General features: G+C 41.5%; 1 protein-coding gene across 2 annotated transcripts in view; it reads right to left on the bottom strand.

Annotated features, from left to right (window-relative positions):
- HEPHL1 (hephaestin like 1) overlaps positions 1–17,857 on the bottom strand; it is a 571,952-nt gene that overhangs the window by 105,755 nt on the left and 448,340 nt on the right. The window lies entirely within an intron of this gene.

The following is a 17,857-nucleotide window of genomic DNA, read 5'->3' on the forward strand; positions in this document are numbered from 1 at the left end:
ACATTCTGTATATAACCACTGTAAACAAGGAACTGTCATTTCCTGCTATCAGTCTCCATCTATCTGTACTGCCCCCCTCACACTTCTTTTAACCATTTTTGTACATGGGGTCAGGGTGTCACTTTAACAGTGACAGTCATCTAGAGCCAATACTCTCGACTCCACTCATGGTTGTTCTTCCACACCACACCACACAGACACACACACACACACACACACACACACACACACACACACACACACACACACACACACACACACACACACACTTGACAAAACATAAAATAAACAAATAAATAAATAATTGAAAGGAGATTTTTGGTGCGAATAGTTGATGGGGCATTTGCAAGTTCCTTAAATGGGTAGAGATATGAAGGGACTAAGCATTTTCCCGGTATCACTGTGACATAAGTAGAGACTAATGTGTGGGGCTTATAATATATACTCATAAAGGCATATGTATATGTAAATGCACACACATGCACATATCTAGTATGTATAGAAAAGAGGCTCATGGACAGAAAGTATTTAATGAAACATGATGTAAACAAAGAAATGCTTTATTGATTTAATTGTACTCATGACTTTTGAGGATTAAAGCACATTAGAAAAATATGTATGATATTTAATTTGCCATTTGAAGTCATTTGTATATTTTAAGTAATAATTTCTGGATTGAAATCCAAAAACAATATATTTAAGTGAAAAGGATCAACTGGAATATTAATTTTCCTCTACATTGTTAAAAAATATCTCTAACAAAACAAAGCAACACTATTTTTTGGATCATGTTGCAGTTTTGAGATCTCAAAATGTGAGTTCTGCAATTTTGAAATTTTAAGTGCAGTTAGGGGACATATGCAGAATTACCCTTCACCAAGCTGCAATGATTCTCTGAACTGTACAGATAAACTTCTGAAAAGGGAAGGGCCTGAGCTCCCATCCAGGAAACACGTTTAGTGTGTAACAACACATTTCAAAACTTTGTGGGACTCTCAGTAGAGAGTCCTGAATATGGTCGGCCTAGTTTTTGTTTGCATATTAAATACATTTTTCTCTTTTAATTTATTTTCACGTCTATGTGTGTGTGTGTGTGTGTGTGTGTGTGTGTGTGTGTGTGTGTGTGTGTGTGTGTGTGTGTGCGTGTGTGTGTGTGTGTGTCCTTGTGCACGCGTATGTTACTTAGCTTTATTTGCTTAAAAGAGAGAAACATAATATATTTTATATTATACTAATCTGCCAAACAGTTACTGTGCATTTGCTTAAAAATTGCCTCCTTTTTGTAAATAATGATATGTTTAGCAACTTTTATGCTCATTAAACATTGCTATCCAATTGTTTAGGTTAATTACTTTTTGCCAAGAAAAGAGAATGATTTTTGTTGTCTTTTTCTCACTTACAAACAGTAAAATATAAATTAAAGTGAAACGCCACTCATTATATAGTTTCTTGTGAAACAATTCTTATACTCATATTAATTATATTAGCCTACTAAATTTCTGAAGTTATTCACATTTGTTAGTTGCAACTTAAAAAGACAACAGCTTACACATTTCAGTACCAATTTTCAGTCATGGAAAAGATGTCCATGAAAGACATACCATGCTTAGATTGTTGATATATTTAGATTTAATCCCATTACTGCTATACCAATGATCTACCTCTTTGTTTGTAACTGCCTACATATGAACATTGTGCTGCTTACGAGTTTTGTTTCTGTGAGAGGAATTTGTCTCTTTGCTGTTGCATACTTTGAAGTGAAACCATTTGTAAAGAGGATTAGGAAAGAAGGTCAAATAAGAACCTGGTGGCGTGTGACAACAAAACAGGAAGAGCAAGCTATGATTTTGTTGACTCTTGACAGTGGAATCCTTCATAGTCTGGCAGTCTTTTCCTGCAATGTGTGTGTTGCTATGTCAGTTTAGTGAATGTCAGCCAGTCAAGGTGAAATAAGTAAGGAGGTATTTTGATCACTGAAACTAATAAGCTTAATTATTTGTTCTTGAGAATTCATGCAAAATGGTGATAGTGTTACATAATGCTTGTGTGTGTGTGTGTGTGTGTGTGTGTGTGTGTGTGTGTGTGTGTGTGTGTGTGTGTGTGTGTTTGTCTACTGTGTATGTATATATATATATATATATATATATATATGTGTGTGTGTGTGTGTGTGTGTGTGTGTGTGTGTGTGTGCATAATGTATATATATATATATATATATATATATATATATATATATATATATATATATTTCTATATCTATCTATATATATATATATATATATATATACATATATATATATATATGGTTCTACCTCACTTCAACGACACGCCGGAACATCAACACGGAAATCGCGGGCCCCAGAAGATCGACAGCGCAGAAGACCGACGCGACGGGACCTAGAAGATCGACAGTGCAGAAGACTGACCCGACGGATGAAAGCACTGACGCCGAGGATGCCGAAATGGGAAAAGGCTGTGTAAGTATGTGGTAGTGACGGACGTTAGGGTGCGAGTAAGGTAAGTGTGGATATTGACGGTCTGTGGGGATAGGGGTGGGTTAAGTGAGCTAGGGTTAGGGAGCGGGTCAGGTAAGTGTGCGGTAGTGATTGTGTTTGGGTTAGGGGCGGGATAAGTGAGTTAGGGTTAGGGAGCGTGTCAGGTAAGTGTCTTGTAGTGATTGTGTTTGGGTTAGGGGCGGGATAAGTGAGTTAGGGTTAGGGAGCCGGTCAGGTAAGTGTAGTGACGGACCTTAGGGTTAGGGTTTGGGTTAGGGTTGTAGGTAGTTGTGTATGTGAGGTTTAGTGTGGGTTTGTATGGATTTTGGTGTGCTTGTGTTGTGTATGTGGTTTTTGGACGGGGAATGTGTTTTGTTTGTTGATTGTGGTGTGTGAAGTGTATGAGGTTTCGTGTTTGTGTACCGTCGGTTATTTCGTTGTCGGGCATGTGGAATTTCGTGTTTTTGTACTGTCGGTTATGTGGTGTCGGTGATTGCGTTGTCGGTGTTTTGGTGTTTCGTTTATGTGAGGTAGAACCATATATATACATATATGGGGTTCCTATTAGAAGACCGAAGACGTATTATATCGAATGCGTCTTGGTCGAACTTAAAAAAAAGAAAAGGCAAAATAGCGAAGCGGCTTTTAAGCAAATTCTTTCCCAGGGAAAGAATTTGCTTGGCCGCTTTCTTTACTTTTCCATTTTCAGCACTGTAGTGCGATCTCGGAGTTGGTATATTTAAGTAGGGGGGTGTAAGGCGCACAGCCCCCCACATTGGGGGGTTCGACCCCCCCCCCCACACTTTATGTATTGTTTCAAGTTTTTTTTTCTTTTTTTTTTTGGAACAAAATCGCTGTTCTGAGCTTTCGAGATAGTAAGCTTTCGCCTACATGGGTTTGATTATTCATCGTTCGCTTTTTTAAGCATTTGATGATATAATATATAGACCCATAAACGTGTGTGTGTGTGTGTGTGTGTGTGTGTGTGTGGGTGTGTGTGTCTATGTGTGTGGGTGTGTGTGTGTGTGTGTGTGTGTGTGTGTGTGTGTGTGTGTGTGTGTGTGTGTGTGTGTGTGTGTGTGTGTGTGTGTGTGTGTGTGTGTGTGTGTGTGTGTGTGTGTGTGTGTGTGTGTGTGTGTGTGTGTGCATTCTGACTTGTATTACCCTGTGAAATAGTTGCTCTGGGTTATTTTCTGCATTTGTCCCATAACCTTTTGAATACCTCACAGGATTCCTTCTCCATCATACATTCAGATAATCCAGTCTATGATGAGTCCACAACCAACTTTGTGAAAGAAGATATGCCATAAAATTCACAAAATGCCATGCATATCTGATCTAGTAAACTGATGTACCACAACCATCAATTTGCAATATAGATAGATAGATAAACAGATATATTATGCAAAAGTGCATGGGTGCTTTTTGCAGGTGCATGACCCTCATATACACCCCTATGTGTGGGCTTCACCCCCCCCATCATCATATTTAGATATTATTATTCTCTTGTTCTGCATTAAAGGAGTAGTTGCAGATACCCCTTAGTAGTTAATGTGTTTCAGCATAACATTCGGCTATATTAAAAGTGAATGCAAACTGTAGGCACTGTTCACAAAACTAAAGCACAAATACTGAACTATAACAAAAAATGCAGCTGAACAATTTTCTCAGAAAAATTAGAGTAGTTTTAATTGTCCTGATCACCTACACACACACACACACACACACACACACACACACACACACACACACACACACACACACACACACACACACACACACGCATTTATGTGCACACACAAACACTCACATACCACAACAAGGTATTGTGTGTGTGGCTTGGTCCAGGAAAAAAAATGGATGCTTAATTCAGTCTTTCTCTCTCCCTGTCTCAGAGATTTCCCATAACACTAGCAGAAACTGGGGTGTTGACCAGCAGAAATCTAAGTTTAAATGGCAGCAACATCGATTCTAACAGAAAGTGTATTGCTTGCTCAAAGTAAGGAAGGAAAAAAGCTGACACTGCTGTTTGAGTGTCTTTATGCAATTGTGCATGACGTGGAGGCCTGCTATTCTGCTGTGTTGCATACTCACAAAGCATTTACCAGCGTGCAAGGGCAGAATGTCACTATCTTAGACAAGAACAAAGAAATGTAAAGGTGATAACTGATGAATCTGATAGCCAACAAGAGCAAAAGTGGAAAATACATATGTTACTGCATAAATCAGATGATTTAGGAAACAAAAGGTGTTGAAACAATTAGCAAATTACTGATGCACCTGACAGTCTGACTACTCTGGAAGATGGACAATAGATGGTCTGAAACTTCCATTTAAATTTATTTTCACAATAGAAAAGATTCAAAGGGTAGGAATGAGGATATCAGAGTCTGATAATTCTAGATGTACTTATGGTCCTTTACATCTGGAAGACACTTTTCCTAGAAAAATAATGCAGAAAGCACAGTAAATAGTATATTTACAGAACAGGTCATGTTGTAATGGAGACATGATAAATGATAGTGGAGGGAAGAGAGGATATCTGACACTGATACACAAGATGAGCACTGTGGTACACCAGGGGTGGACATCAGATACTTGACCAGGGAGCTCCATCAGCAGTTTTCTTCCAGGACAACACTACGTAGAAATAAGAAGAGAGGAATATCTGGAAGTAAGTGTAAAATAGGGATTTGTTTATCAGCATTGATTAAATTGATATACAAGTTGTAAATGGGGTTTGTGGACTATTTGCAGACACTACTACATATTGTAAACTTAGGTACTGATCACTGAAGAAATATGGACTTGCACATCATTTAGACATGCATATAGAACTATTCTGAAAAACATATGTCATGAGGATTTTAATGATGCAGTTTCTTGCTGAATGTAACCTTTTATTCTTTGCTGGACATGTTTGTTTTGTTACAAATTTTATATAATAATGTTTTAATTTTGTAAGAGTGATCGAAAAATAAGGGTCATACCAGGAACATGCTGGGGATGACCCTTCCTGGGTCAGAAGTGAGAAGGCCTCTAGCTTCTCACCCTTACTCTTTGAGTGGGTTATCACAGGAAGTGGAAAGATTTCAGGGACTACAGAAAAAGGTCAAGACCAAAATAAGCATTACATTTTATAGTCATTTTTAAATACTGCTTCTTTCTTCCTTCCTAGATTTTCCATGTTAAATTCTTGTAAAGCAGGGATGAAATGCTTTGTTCTTTGACTCTATTTCCACTGTGAATTATATGGCCATTTAGAGTGCAAGGTCATAAAATAGTGATAGGCAATGTATATACTGGTGACTTTTAAAAAAAAAACTTAAAAGAGGTAACAGAAGAGGATATACAGGTAACTGGAGGAGAGTTCAGAGTTGAGCTGCACTCAGAGCTAGCAGGTTGTTTGTGAAATATAAAGTTAGGGCCGAGAAGTGGTGGAATGGGGAAAATAAAGGAACAAGATTATTTGCTATATGCACAGAGATATACAAGGTAAAAAGGTATTGTCAACCTTTTCTAGAAAAGAAGGAATGCAGAAAAGAAGGCTGGATTAGTTTTTTATAGGAAGGGAAGAACAGTCAAGTGTGAAGCAGATTACAAAGATTAGGCTAACATTTTCAGACCATTCCCCTGTAGCTTTGCCAATGAAAATATAAGATAGATTATATACATGGAGATAGGCTTGGTATAAATGGTGCTATTGGATAACACCCTTGGGAGGGATGCTCCACATGCTTTATGTGGTGGGGTGAGGCAGATTTGAGAGTGTGGGAGATAAAAACACAGATGGGTGCAGGCTATTATAGTGCTGGGCAAGGAAAATAGGTTAAAATAGTTACAGGATCTAATATCAGGAGACACAAATAATGTGCCCCTTCTGATTAAGGAATTGTATATCTTAAATGGGAGATGGGGCCATTAACAATTTCCCAGGGAAAAACAGAATGCATAGCAGAATGACTTTTGGTGGCAGCAAGGTGAGAGAAGTGCAAAGAACATAGCGTGGGTGTATAGATAGAAACATAGATGCCTTTGGAGGTGACACCCTGTACACGTGTGCAAAAATGGGATAAAGAAGTTGTGGATGAATGGATAGACAGCAGGTAGTGAACAGCATAAATCATAAAAATGGTCAGATATTACACTCAGCCAAACAAATAAAGGAGGCCTTTAGAGTATATTTTGAAGGCATATTCCAGAAACATGAGGGGGTATACATGGAATTATGGTTTCAAAGTCTTTTGTATGGAGAGACAGTAGTCAAAGAGGCCCAGTTGAAGTTAAATGCTTAAAATTTATTTAAAAATCCAGATAGTCATATGGAGCATAAAGAGAGGGAAAGTAGCAAGTCCAGATGGAATTCCCCCCAAACTTTATATGTGGTGAAAAATGAAGTTGTACCTATCTTACTAAAGCATTATAATCACATCTAGAAGACAGAAATGGTCCATGAAGCCTGAAACCTTTTAAAATTATTCTGATACAGAAAGTAAAGGAAGATAAAGCAGATAATGTCTGATCTCTCTCTCATTCAGGTATGAAAGCTCTGAGTTTAAAACTGATGTTTGACTGCACTGATTTTTATATTTTCTTCATGTAAGGTGTGGATATTTCCATTACTTTTCAATATTTGTTATCATATTACAGTTTGTTGTATTTTAACTCATTAATACCTGTGTGGAGTGAAATGTCACATCTCTTGTAACTTTCACACATCCTTGCATTTCAGAGCATTTTCTGAAAATTCAGCTTAAGAAGCATAAGATAAGCAAATGTAAATATATTCCCCTGGATTCACGAATCCTCCATGTAAGACTTAATAAGTCTTACTCGGAGTCTGCAGTTGAACGGTATGACGTCAGCGTGCCATGAATATTCATGAGGGTATGCAGACTCAACCGTAAGTCTTACACAGACTGTGTAGGAAAGCAGGGGGCGTGTCCGACTGCCAAGCAGTCTAAATGTCCATGCCCCTGCAAGGGTTCGAAAAGTAAAATGAAAACACACAAGAGCGAGTCCGCTCAAATGTCCTTGCACCCAACACCACACTCCCTGACATTGTAAACCCCCATCACAGTTATAAAAAGTAAAACATTAATTTTATTTTTTTTAAATTCCTGAAATAGCTGCCCGTATTTACGCATGTGTGCACGGGTGTGCCCATTGCTTAGCTGCAGTTAACAATTCAGACATGGAAGAGCATCAGAAGGAATGTTTATGCAAATCACACCAAATAGCAATAGCGTAATGGTAGAGCATTCGCACAAAGAGGAGGCATTCACAGTTTGAGTCCCACCACTCCCCTTATTATTTATGTTTTAAATCAGTATATGAAATAATACCTGACATATATGATTAAAATATTAGTAAAAAGCAGTGAAATGGCTTATGTATCAGTGAAGAAAATATATATTTTTAAAGGATCCTGATATATAATTGGCCGCAGTTAAGCAGCGCCCAGCGCAATAGAGTTGCCCAGAGTTAAATAGCACTTTCCCCAGTGCAATAGAGTTGCCCAGAGTTAAATAGCGCTTTACCCAGTGCAATAGAGTTGCCCAGATTTAAATAGCACTTTACCCAGTGCAATAGAGTTGCCCATAGTTAAATAGTGCTTTAACCAGTGCAATCTGTTTGGCGTGGACGTGCACGCCGTGCCAACCATGGCACTGTAGGGCAACATGGAGCAACATAGAGCAAAGTTGCTTAAACACAGCCACACCCCCTAGCCTGTCTGGACAGTATTAAAATAAAATGAATAACAAGGTTCAAACCCAGGACTCTGTGTACCATAATCAAAGTACTGAACCACTAAGCCATGACAGCTTAGGGGAAACAGCCACTGTTAACATACATATACTTAGAAATGGTAGATTAACCATTACTAAGCAGGTCTGCAGTCAGCCGAGAATTTTCAAAAATGGCCAATCACAAAAAAATGCGGGAAATGTGGCATATATAAGCCCCATAGGCAGGGATACTCACCATAACTGATTGTAGCTCACATCTGCAGTTAGAATGGCTGGTTCTGGAGAGTGTACATGCTTCCAAGCGCAACATTGGGGCATTGAGGAGTCGAAATACATGGTTTGGCTCCTTGTCCACTGTCATGAGTCAAGACTCCTGCAGGGCCAGTTCCAAGAGACAGAGTACAAGGCAGAGGTTTGGAACCGGTCAGCTCATGACCTCACCAGTGCCACAGGCATTTCTTGGACTGGTGAGCAGGTCCGTCACCACCATGCAGACCTGAAGAGACGGAAGCAGGACCGCCTGAACCAATGGAAAAAGGAGGCCCGTGGGATGCAAGATGCCCCACAACTGAGTAGGTAGCCATGGAATGCAGTATGTAAGAACTGATAATTGATTCTGTATAATGGATAGGTATGTCTCAATATCCCTTCATTTACTTCACAGCTGCAGGTGACCATGCTACGAATCAGCAAGCCTATGCAGATATGCTGCAAAGGCTGCGCCACCAGGCAGGTTAGTGATTATTCTGCATGTATTGTTATATAAAATAGGAGAGAGAGCATGAAAGAAAGTGTTGTAGTCCAACAATACAGCGATAAAATGCCCTGAATAAGTCCTCTGCATGTACTGTCATATAAAATAGTCAGAGAGCCAGAAAAAAAGAGTGTAGTAACCCATTAAGAAAAGTAAAATATGTCCGGAATAATATCTCTGCAGGTACTGTCATATAAAATAAGTGAGTGAGCCTGTAAAAGAGTATTCTAACCTATTAATAAAGGTATAATATGTCTTGAATATATCTTCCATATGCACTATTATATCAAATAAAGGAGCGAGCCTGTGGAAAAGTGTATAATGTAATTAATAAAGGTATAAAACCCGGAGTGTGTCTGTGTCACTTACTTTGAAATGTTGTTGTACCCTTGCATTATACAAATAGTACTGTTTAATAAGTGCTGGCACCCTTATAAGATGTTAATTGAGGTTTCTTTCTACACCCTACTGTATGTGCATAAACCATGCAATTCCACACCTCAATGGGTATGTGTAATCTCAAATATTTGTTTGGACATATGTCCTATTGTTTTATAAATATTTGCATTCACTTTGATACATGTGATCTGTTCAAACACCACAATCATGGTGGCCTGTTGCTACCATTCATCCCTGCATGCAGTTGGAATATCCACTGTCATTCAATATATGCATGTGTTATGCTTGCTGTTCAACTGTTGGAACCTTGGTGTGTTGGGTTAATAGGAATATTACTGCATGCTGTTACAACTAATCTGGAATGCTGTCGTTTATGTTGTAATTAAACACACCTAATCATAGAACGTATGGGAAGGCCGGTCCCAGTGGATCCACCTTTCCCTCCTCAGCTGGCGAGTGCACCTGGCACCAGCAGGTCCAGTGCCCAGCCCGGGCTCCCCTCCTCCATTGGTCCTGTGCCACCTTCGGATGGAAGCACTGCAGGGGATGAGGCTCATCCCCCCATGCAAGCATGGGCAGAGAAGGGCCCCCTGTCACCCTTCGAAGGGTCCGGGCTGTGGTGCATAGGGAGATCCAGCATTCGTTCAGTCGCTGATCCCCTACGCCAGCTTGAGGCGAGAGTGGCGCATCTCATGGGTGAGCCTGCCCATCCTATGCAGCCCCCAGCACAGCCACCCTTGGGGCTGTGAAGGTGCAGTGGTGACTGCCCATGGGTGGGGATCTCAGTTCCACTGTTACCATCTGTGGGCTCATGGGCTTGCGATTTCCAAACATCCGTCCCCGTCAACTGTGTTCACCCACCTCATGTGTCATACACGTACCCTGTATGCGTCTTGTTTGTCTTGTCTGTTAACCTCCCCAACCTACCTCCCCAAACATACCTACTTCCCCTACCTCACTTTCCACTCTCACCTGAAAAAAAAAAAAGGATAATCTGTACCCACAAAAAAATTACGCCCCATACATAGCTGTCCATTTCACACACATGTCCGCTGGACATGTAAACTGTTAATTATAACTGGCAGTACAACATACTTTGTTGTCCTCACCCCTCACCCAGGGGTGGAAGGTTTCAAATATCACTTCAAATTTATTGCATATGCACAGCTGTTGCTGGTAAAGAAATAGGCAGCTATGGACCTTCCCTACACCCGTCCTGCACATCCCGAGCTTGTTTACCTACTGTCTGTCCCTCTTTGTGCCCCCTTTTTCACCACTTTCCTATCTCCCCATTTTCTTTTCTTTCAAAGAAATTAGCACGGGGTTTGCGAGAATAAGAACTTTTAAGCAGTAGTAAGCGGGTTTAAGCGAGTGTGTGCATGTGTGTGCTTTGCTAAGAGTCGCTAAGCATTGCGCAAACCCGTGCAAACCCACTTACAACTGCTTAAAAGTGCCTTAGTCACTCTATGTCGGGACTCCTGTTCTGTTCAAGCAGCAAAAGAAAAACACCTCTGTCAGTCTCAAACCCCAGACCATTGATACAATAGACTGCATGAATTACCACTAAGCCACAGCAGACATACAAATAACTTGGTGCTGACATAAATATATCATGCATTACAATGAGGGAATGTAAATGGAAATTAGGAATGGCATAACACAAATCCTGTTCTGTTGGCCTTTACCAGCAGTTGTTGTGGAATTGCATGACATAACTTTGAAAAGAGAACCAGCCATTATAGCAGGGAATAATGTTACAGTAGCACCTTACAAACACCACACAGTATCAGACCAGGATAAACACTGGCAAAGTTGAATAGGGCAGAGGCAGAACTCCCCAACTGTGACTGCTTTACAGGGATGTCCCTGATTTGTAAATAAATGTTAGCTGTGCCCCTCTGAATTACTCTGAATACTAACATTAGGCAGAAAAGTGGGGAATAACACTTAATGAATAATGTCAATAGGTGAGAGTAGACACTGCTTGCACATCAGAAAAGGTGTAGTAATACATATGCTCTGATTCCAAAGAAAGTCTCAACTGCAATATGTCTGTAATATATTGCAGGTGTATCTCACTTATATGTACCTTTCACTGAGGCCGTTCAAATATATACCTGAGAGTATCTGAGGCCTAGCAGAGGCAGAAACACACAGGCATATCAGCATTCCTGCTGTTACACACTCTGCAAATAGCTTTGGAAGGAGTTCCACAAGCATGCCCTTATGTAGGAGTACAACACAGAAATATCACAGGATGTAGCCATGTACTGCTAGCAACCAACTGTGACAATGCTATTCTGACAGTGCTGAAAAGACTGGTGAGGTGCACAGACAAAGAATAATAGGCTAACCTCTAGCTACCATCTGGATATGTCCACAGGTGGGAGCTACACAGACAGACTACTTGCCTTGATAGACTAACAGGTACACAGCAACCCTATATGTCAAGCAAGATAAACCTCACAAGATAATAAAAAATGCTCTTTGCAGTTCTGCACCCCTACCCAAAGGTATGACATACCTGTGTATTCAGGCAAAAACAAGGGTGTAGGTAGGCATACTCAGTACTGAAATATGTCCAGTTGTGTTGAGCAGCTTGTGCTAATGTCAACACAAACAAACCACAAACTGTTCAGAAGTGAGTAACAATAATTACAGTATAGCAATACACAAACAGTGCATGTGCCACAGGAATATATTGCAATAACCACATTTGTATGGCAGTTAATGGTCTAATTCAGAAAGAAAGTACATACTCCCATGTATCCTGTTTTAGCATTTGGAGGGGTGAGTACATGTCTACACTGAGAAGTGTGTACTGGAAGCAGCAACATTCAGGTTTGAGTACAACATGCATATCACTGGCTACAACCCTAGCTTCAGATAAGAGACATATACCAACCTTCTGACTGACACAACGGTGTCCAGAGCAAACAAGCATGGGCCCCACCTTGGAAAGCTGAAAGGGCTACGCCTACCTAACCTAGCATTTTATAGCAGTTGGCTGCAATCACAGTGAGTACTGCAATCACCACACAGCAGGCTGCATGCAATTACTGAATGGTGGGCAGCAATTGGTGCAGAGACTGTCACATGCACATGTGCAGATACCTAGAAAAGCAGGCTGTACCTGCTGTTCACACATGCAATAATATCATTGCAGGAACAGGGAGATAGAGAGCGAGAGTGAGAGAAAAACAGAGACACAGACAGAGACACAGAGAAAAGAGACAGAAACAGAGACAGAAACAGAAACAGACAGAGAAATCCCAAACTAAACAACCAAAATAAAAAACAAACAAACAAAAAAACAACAAAACAGTAACAACAGACGGAGCAGGGAAACAAAGGTAAGGTATGTAACTCATATGTATGTGCCGGCATGTAGTAGATGTTCCTGAAGAGTACTCTACACACTGCAAATCATCCATATGTGGCAGCAGTACGTATCTATCTGTATCTGCACATGTGCATAGGGCAAGGGACATACTGCAACTGTTAGTGAAGGGTGGACACATATATGTCGTTGAAGGTTGTTATGTGCATATATCTATGTAGGTCATAGTGTGAGGCATAGAAAACAGCATGCAGTGCTGATATATGTCATGTGGTGGTTAAACGCTGTGGGACTGATTTGTCAGATCTGCTGTGTTACAGCCAGTGAGGCCTGCTAAAGCTACATGGGCTGAGGACACCAAAATGCATTCTTCACAACACTGTGCAATATAATCACATAACTGTACATCCCAAAACTTTCCCATAAGTGATATCCCCACCATGAAAGGTGGACTGTACATGTGCCTATATGTACATCTATATGTACAGCAATGGATGTGTACATGTATGTGTATGGATATGCATATATATATATATATATATATATATATATATATATATATATATATATATATATATATATATATGTGTGTGTGTGTATAGAGAGAGAGAGAGAGAGAAAGAGAGACGGGGTCATATATACTGCAACAGGTGTGTGGTGACCAAGGCATGGACTGTAGACAAGTGCCAATACTGCAGTGCCATTCCTCCTTTCCAAAACACTGTACCCATTAACTACCACATAGGTAGAAATCTACCTAACACTGAAGGTGTGATAAGGGAACATGGGACACAGATGGACAGTAGCCTCCCCTTTGATAAAGACAGTGCCACACTAGACTTGTAATCTGTCTATGTGGTATGTGTCATGACAACAGGTGTGTCATCTAGGGAAATATAGGTCAGTGTTCCCCTCTACTCATCACAATGCCCCATGTGGTATGTACCTCTCATGACTATTACAGCAAGTGGAAAGGCCACAGACATACCTCACAAAGGGTAATACTGGCCTCAAACAGATGCCCTATGCAGACTGACTCACAAAACCACAGCTAGACTGTATTGCATACCGCCCACACAGAGGTGACCTCTGCCGGACATACAGAGGTATGTCAGACCCATAGCTGTGTGACAACCACCATGGCAACATATCACAATCCCTCCAGGCTACATGCTCTAGGGCCCTAAACCTCATCAGCTCACTAAACAGCACATGCTGGAGGGATAGGTTCCTATCTCAGAGATATGCCATACTCTGAAATAGACCACCTAGCAATAACAAACTATGCTCCTCATTAGCAGTTGTCATAAATACCCCTGGTGATTGTTTGGGAGATTGGTAATACACCCCAGGAATCCCCTCTGTGGTTCTGGTTGACAGGGGCAAGTGAAATCAAAGTACATGTGTGGCAAAGGCCAGGATAGCATATGGCTAGGCTGCTGTAGGCCCTAGGGCCAATAGCATCTCACCTACCTATGACACTATGCACTCACACATGTACTCAATGCAATACCTGCTATGTGAGGTTGAATAAGTGCAACGCTGAATGTGTGTAAGGTCTGTAAAGTTGTGATAGAGTAGTGTAAAGTTAAATCTGACATGGTAGCGTCTATCCTAGCTGTGAGGCCAGCAAAAGATGTGTATGTTATTGTTAGGCAGACATAGTAGTATGGCATATGATGTGACGTAGTTCCTTGTTGATGACTGTGGTGTTCCATTGTAGGCTAAAGCAATACATGTATGCTTAGTCAGTGGTACTGCTGGTGAAATCGACTCCCATATGAACTGTAGTACTACCTGAAGCTGTAGGCCTAAACAGCACAGTATGGTGTGTGTTCACATTGCTTGGAAACACTGTCTTGTGTGTTTCCTGTAGTCTGCACAGAGGATATAACTCAGGCATAAGGGTTTGTAAGTAGTGGCACACAGTACTGTAAGGTACACAGGTAAAGCTCATCTGTGTTGGCATACAGTGGTGTGTTGCATGTTTGTCTGATGTGTGTGTAATTATAGCTGTACCATGGCTGCAATCATATGTGTGTTACAGGGTATACGTTTGTATCTAGCAACATATATACTCTGTTACAGCAGTATGCCACCTATATTAACAACTGTGCACATATGTTAGGCAGGGCTATGGCATCAATGACTAGGGTGATTTACAGGCACTACTGTAACTGTACTTTACATTCATTGCAATAGATGACATCTTTGTTCGTGCATTAGCATGATATACTCCCCTGTGGCGAGGTTGTGCATTGTGTCACAAACAGTGTGCCGGGTACTGTTGTATAGTGGTTTGATATATAGAGTGTGCCAGGCACTGTTAGTCAGTTGTGGCCTGAGAACCAATATGTGGTATTGAATGTGTGTATCCTCTGACAGACAAACAGATGGTATATATGGCAGAGAAGTGATATCTGTGGCTAAGGGTGTAAAGTGTGCCACAGGACTCGCTCACACATATTGTTCATTTCTCTTTCAGCCTGATGGCCCACCAATGTAACCCTTCTTACACAGCAGAGGAGGAAGAGGTGATCCAGAAAAGCCTGGTGCAGCACTACACACTGATGTTTTCCAGAAGAAGCCAGCACCAGCATGAGTGGACTGCACTGTGTCAAGATCTTGTTCGTTGGGTAAATGACATAGGTATGCATAAACAGACATATAAGCAGGTACGCCATCACTGCAGTGATTTAATTAGACATGTCTGGCAGCATGCGTCTGATATCCATAGACAACAGCTTGCCACAGGTGGTGGGGTGGCCATTCATCCCCCCCTCACCAGAGTGGAGGAGCTGCTCCTAAGCATGGTGGCTCCTGGACAACAACAGCAACTCCCACAGACATGTGTCGTCATGGAGGCCGGAGCCACCCAGCATGTTCACATGGAGCGTGCAGGTAACATGCCCTATCTGTAGACTACAGTTACCTGTATTGTTAGATTATGTCTACGTGAGATGTGTACTGTGTGTTTAGCAGTTGTGCTGCCTAATGTTGTGCAATACTGATATTTGGAATATTATCAGTACACCTGTGACTGTCGACTGTTGTTCATAGGTTCATACTAGGCTATCTGCCCTAGGGCATTTATAAGCCTAGCCAGAGTTGTGTGGCTTTCACCACCCCTTAGGTTGAAGAATACTATACCCATTAGTTTGCTGTGCCTCTGTCCAGCAGTGATACAGAGATGATCCCCGGGGTAAACCTACGATGTCCCATCCACTGGTCAAGATTCCTCTTGAACAGAGCCAGCGAGGTGCTCTGTCTCACATGGACCGGGATTCTGTTCCACAGCATAGGGAGTCTCTGGGTGATGAATCTGTCCCTCCAGCACGTCCTATTTATATCCGTGTTGAGGTTTAAGTCTGTTGCTCTTGTGGCTCTGGTGGATTTGGATTTTTTGAGGTGGAGCATGTCCATTAATTCCGGGTTGGACATGGCCTTATATGTCAGGCACAGGTCACCTCTGAGCAGATGGTATGCGACTGAATAGAGCTGGAGTTTCTTCAGTCGGGCAGCATATGGCATATTTTTGAGCCCCTTTATCCTTTTGGTGAGGAACTTATGGGGTCTTTCCAATTGCTGCAGGTGTCGGGTAAGATACATTCCGAATGGGGCATTGTACTCAATCATTGGTCTGATAGGTGAAGAGTACAGGGGAACAATGACCTCCCTTGATCTGGATGTGAATCCCTTCATAATCAGGTGGGCAATGTAGAAGGTCCTCCTAACCACTTTGGCAATGTGAGTGTCAAAAAAAAGGTTACTGTCGACTTGGGTCCCCAGGTCCCTGATAACCTCTTCTGTGCTTAATGGATTACCACCTATGTGGTAACTTGGGGTTACCTTGTTTTTACCAAAGGGTATGACTATACATTTTGTGGCGTTTAGCTTAAGGCCATGGCTCTGGCACCAGTTATCCGTTTCTATGAGACCTCTCTGAAGGATATCTGTGTCTGATGGATTTTCAACTATGGCAGTTTGCAGTCATCTGCAAACTTTGTCAGCCACAATCCTCCTATGTTTGCCTGCACTTCTGAAAAGTAGATGCCGAACAAGAGGGGGCCCAGGACTGAGCCCTGTGGGACACCGCTTTTGACCGGCTTGGAGTCTGACATGGCACCAGCAACTCTAACCCTGTGGGTTCTGTCCTTGAGCCAGTTTGCAACCCATCTTGTGACATATGGGTTTACATTTAAGCTGGTGAGCTTTTCTATGATACCCGAGTGGGGTATTGTGTCGAAAGCTTTTGCAAGGTCAAGGTAGGCTGTGTGAACTGCCTTACCCTCATCAATGGCCTTGGTGACTGTTTCAAAAAAGTCGACCAAGTTCAAGAGGCATGATCTGCCCTTGACAAAGCCGAATTGGGTAGGATCCAATGTCTGTAGGTCCCCTATGTCTTTATTTATGAGTTCCATTATGATCCTCTCCATAGCTTTGCAGACCAGGCTTGTTAAGCTTATGGGGTGGTAATTACCAGGGTCCGTAGAAGCACCGCCTTTGTGGAGTGGGACCAAAGTTGCCGTACGCCACTCTTTGGGTACGTATCCTGTGGTAAGGCTAAGATTAAACAGCAGCCTTATGTGTGGGTTTAGTTCCTCATTGAGTTCGTGTAGCACACAGCCAGGGACACCATCTGGTCCCATTGATGCTGTGTTTTTAGCTTTAGAGAGAGCAGCTCTCACCTGGGCATTTGAGATGATTGGGAGGCTACACTCTGCTGGGATAGATATTTCTCCTTTTGGGAGGGAGGGAGGGGAGAAATTTTCACTGAACCTGTCTGCCAGTATGTTTGCAATGGCTGTGGGTTCAGTGATTTTTGTATCATTTTGGACTAATTCTGAGCATATCTGGGAGTTTCCACCCAGATTTCTAACACAGCTAAAGAAGGCCTTATGATTGTCTTTTGAGTCCTTGGCGAATTTTCTCTCAAAGTTGGCCTTGGATGATTTTATGAGTGATCATAGTTTTTTACTAGTATTGATCAGAGATGTCTTCCCTTTTAGGGATTTTGCTCTATCTTGTAGTAGCTTTCTCCTCTTGTTGTAAAGTTTGTTTATGGCTGGGTCCACCAGATTGGGTGCTTGCCTTTGGTGGAAAGGGTCTTGATTTTATT

Source organism: Protopterus annectens, chromosome 5.part0 (genome assembly GCF_019279795.1).
Source record: "Protopterus annectens isolate FY-2018-M chromosome 5.part0, PAN1.0, whole genome shotgun sequence".
NCBI classification, from domain to species: domain Eukaryota; kingdom Metazoa; phylum Chordata; order Ceratodontiformes; family Protopteridae; genus Protopterus; species Protopterus annectens.